Raw genomic sequence first — 4,624 nt, 5'->3', positions numbered from 1 at the left:
CCTCGTCTCCCCCTCTACCCTCCTCGTCTTCACCCCTCTAGCCCTCCTCGTCTTCACCCCTCCAACCCTCCTCGTCTTCGCCCCTCTAGCCCTCCTCGTCTTCCCCCTCTACCCTCCTCGTCTCCCCCTCTACCCTCCTCGTCTCCCCCTCTACCCTCCTCGTCTCCCCCTCTACCCTCCTCGTCTCCCCCTCTACCCTCCTCGTCTCCCCCTCTACCCTCCTCGTCTCCCCCTCTACCCTCCTCGTCTCCTCCTCCTCGTCGTCGTCGTCGTCCCAGGCGAGGGTTTCGCGGGCAGCTGAAGCGAGGAGGCCGCGTGGGGCGCCCGGAATGGAGGCGCGAGGAGGTGGACGAGGCCTTTGCGTCGTGACGTCACGCGAGAGCGGACATGACGTCACGCGTGCAGCAGTGAATGGCGCGCTCGTGACGTCGGCGCGAGAACGGGCAACGGTTGCGTCACGACGTCACGGACGAGCGCTCGACGGTGCGGCATTACGTCACGCGCAAGCGGTAAATGGATTGTCGTTACGTCACGCGCGATTGCTCATCGGTGCGTCGTTACGTCACGCGCGAGCGCTCATCGGTGCGTCGTGACGTCACGGGCGAGCGCTCATCGGTGCGTCGTGACGTCACGGGCGTGCGCTCAACGGTGCGTTGTGACGTTCTTAATATACAATTTTCTTGCGGCGTGACGTCGGAAACGGGGATGCTTGCGTACTTGTCACGGATGAGAAGAAAACGTTACGTCGTGACGTCACGGCAAGGTGGAACGCGTATGTTGTAACGTCATTTGCAACATTGAGAAACGTCATTTGGGGAGACGGAGGTTTTTACGTCGAAACGTCATATCACAGTGGGGCATCGTGACGTCATTAAGAAAAGTTGTAATGCGTAATGACATCAGAAAAGGCGGTGCTTGCGGCGTGACATCATTAACGGGGGGGTGTAGTTTTGCGTCTTGAGGCCAACTGGGCTTGTGAAATGACGTCAGAACATGAGCATGAGGTGATGTTTACATAATGACGTGCCCACCGTAGCGACGTCACAAACGTGGGGACGTCACGTTGCTATCGGAACATGACGTCATATAACTGGGCGGACTTCACGCGCAACTGAGGGACCGGTTGCGTTCTGAGATGGTTAAAAATACGTCACGCTGGAGATGACGTCATGCACAACAAATGTCACTCGTGCGCTCTCCGCGTTCTGAACAGCTACCTCGTTAGTGTAACACGCAGCAGACTTCCGCGACCAATGTCATCCCTAATTACTGGCGAAACGTCGTACTCAGACTGTAAATGTTGTGGTCTGGCTCCAACACACAACCGGTGTGCTGTACTAGTGACGAATTGGCCACGTTCTGTTTAAGTGACAACCCTTAGGGGCCGTCCATAAATGACGTCACGCGATTTTGGACGATTTTTTGACCCCCCCCCCCTCTCAAATATGACGTAACAAAGATCTGCCCCCCCCCCCCAAAAAAAAATAAACCATGCTTCAAATCGCTTTAAACTATTGTCATTGTAGTGCGTATTTAATGTGGCGCTGTACTCTGATGTTGTAGGAGAAACATTTATTAAAAAGTATATTTAATTAAGTAGAACGTGTCGCCTATATGTATTTAAAGTTGCGCATTTTGATGTGACGTCACATTTCTCAAACCCCCCCCTCGTCATACATCGTCACAAATGTCTGACCCTCCCCCCCCCAGGTGCGTGACGTCATTTATGGACGGCCCCTTACTCGTTGGCTGTGTCGGGTGGTGGCGGGTTTAACGACACATTGATATACTTACGCGATTTAACAAAAAAAAACCTCTATTATGGAGCAAGCTCGTTGCTTACGTGAAGACCAGATCCAGCCAACTTTATAGTTATAAGCGATTTATATTTCTTATGTTATACAAGTATTGTACATGTTCACATCTAACAAAAAAAGTAAACATTGTGCCAATAAAAGCGAGATTGTAGTTGACTGTGTCCGTGGCACCACTGCCAACGCAGCAGTGGTAGCAGCGTCAGCAAACCGTTTCGACTTGGTGGTGGTGGATCATCACGTGGTGGTGGTGGATCATCACCACGTGGTGGTGGATCATCATCACGTGGTGGTGGTGGATCATCATCACGTGGTGGTTCATCATCACGTGGTGGTGGTGGATCATCATCACGTGGTGGTGGATCATCATCACGTGGTGGTGGATCATCACGTGGTGGATCATCATCACGTGGTGGTGGATCATCATCACGTGGTGGTGGTGGTGGTGGTTTGTGGATCATCACCACGTGGTGGTGGATCATCATCACGTGGTGGTGGATCATCATCACGTGGTGGTGGTTTGTGGATCATCACCACGTGGTGGTGGATCATCATCACGTGGTGGTGGATCATCACCACGTGGTGGTGGATCATCATCATGTGGTGGTGGATCATCACCACGTGGTGGTGGTGGATCATCATCACGTGGTGGTGGTGGATCATCATCACGTGGTGGTGGTGGATCAATACCACGTGGTGGGATCTTGGAGTACCCGTCACGACACGTGCCAGAAGAGAGTTGTGTACGCGCTGCAGCTTGTTCATGTTCTTGCCAGACGTCCCGTAGAGCGGCGAGTTGCAATGACCGAGCCTTGTCGATACGACGCTGCACGCCGCCGTGTTGAGCTACGTCGCGACTCAATAGCGTGCAAATGCGTAGTAGAGCCCTTGCAGGCCCTCACTATATTTCGCACGTGGCGATCGAACGACATTCTGGTGGAGTTTGGCTCCGAGGCTCAACTGCGTCGGCCACACCTGGGTCCTCCCACGATTTCCTTTCACCTGAGCCCGAGTGCCAACCAGCAGAGAGGAAGTTTAATTAGTCATGGGAATAAACAAAAAACCCTTTTATTTTAAATATTTTACCAGGTTAAGGCCCCCGCTGGGCTGTGAAGCGACCTGGTCTCAAATGATCGTTCAAAGAAGTGGCTGATCATCACGTGGACACTGAGCCCTTTTTTTTCAGCTCTTTTTCAGAAGCGACCAGGCCATCACAAATGATGGCTCCAACGCAGTTGGCTTATCGCCACGTGGAAATTGATCACAGCGTGGCGATGTTGATTCTAAATGTGGGAGGGAAACACCGGGGGACCCGGAGAACAATCCACGCGGCCACTGGGAGAGAGAGAGAGAGACCCGCAAACTCCAAATATCCAGCAGCAGGCGTCGTCAGGGTCAAACCCACCGTGACACCATAGAGATGCCTCGTCACCTCTCACAGTGACACCAAAGGCAAAATAAATATCTTCCCGTACAGCCTTAGCTGACCGTCGGGGCAAGTGCCGTTAGTGGCGAGGAGCAACCTACGGAGGCTGGCACGGGTACACACGAGGGGGAGAGGATGGGTCGTAAGCACTACGCCCGGCCGCCTTTATCTCTCCCGTTGTTACACACCGCACCAGGTGTCGTCATTTGAGGCCGAGTCGACCTCGGGGATGTCCAGAACAGGTTCCGATTGACGCCACCGGCGTTGGTCGTGAGCACGAATCGAACTCGGATCGTTCGTTTCGCAAGTATGCTCACCACGAATGCCACCCGTCGCTCTCAATACACACAAACCCATCGCACACAGCACCGCGGCGGTTGTGCCAGGCTAGGTGTACACAAAGGCAAACAGCACCTATGAAGGCCGGTACGGCACACGAGGGGGTGGGTGGCCAGCACCACGCACGGCCGCCTTTGTCTCCCCACTGGCGATGTTTTACACATCGCACCGGGTACTCATTGGAGGCTCAATCGACCGAGGGGAGGCCCAGCGCCGGTTCACACAGTCGAACTCGGGTCGCCGGGTTCGTAGCGCAGCTGTTAGCAAGCACCGATATGTGGTGTACACACAGACACACACACACGGCTTGCTCACAAGGCCTGACGATGCTTAACAAATGCCCCACAAATTGCCATTTAAGGCGCAAACGCATCCATAATTGCCCCTTTGTCTCCTCTGCGCGCTATCGCTGGCTGCACAAAACGATCCCTAATTGGCCGTCGCCAGAACTCGCCACATAATTGACGGGAGGTGGCTGGGTGTAGGGGTGGAGGTGGCTGGGTGTAGGGGTGGAGGTGGCTGGGTGTAGGGGTGGAGGTGGCTGGGTGTAGGGGTGGAGGTGGCTGGGTGTAGGGGTGGAGGTGGCTGGGTGTAGGGGTGGAGGTGGCTGGGTGTACGGGTGGCTCTGGGTGGGTGGGTTCGTTGTTTGGCCGTTCGAGTGAACGAGTGGTGTTTGCGTGTGCTTTGTTGGTGGTTGAGTGACTGGTGGGTAGTTAGGTTGAGCTGTGGGTATTTTGGTGGTCTGTGGGTGAGTGGTGTTTGCTGGGTGGTTGTGTGAGTGGAGGTAATAGTGGGTGACTGGCTCTTCGAGTGAATGGTGGGTGTGTGAGTTGTGGTTGTAGGTGAATGTTCGTGGGTGGGTGGTTGTTTGAGTGAATGAATGGTGATTGTCGGGTGGTTGTTGGTGCGCGTGCCTGCGTTGTGGTGGCGAAGAGACGCTAAGCCCCCCTCGCCTGCCTCGCAGGACACAACGCCAGTTCGATGCCGGACCCTGGCGATCGATGCCTGCCGTTGTATATTTGGAGTCCGTGTGTTCTCTCTCTCT

The sequence above is a fragment of the Petromyzon marinus genome, chromosome 58 (genome assembly GCF_048934315.1).
Source record: "Petromyzon marinus isolate PM22_M1 ecotype Great Lakes invasive population chromosome 58, UKy_Petmar_22M1.pri1.0, whole genome shotgun sequence".
NCBI lineage: Eukaryota > Metazoa > Chordata > Hyperoartia > Petromyzontiformes > Petromyzontidae > Petromyzon > Petromyzon marinus.
The sequence above is the reverse complement of the archived record's forward strand: the minus strand, read 5'-3'. Positions refer to the sequence as shown.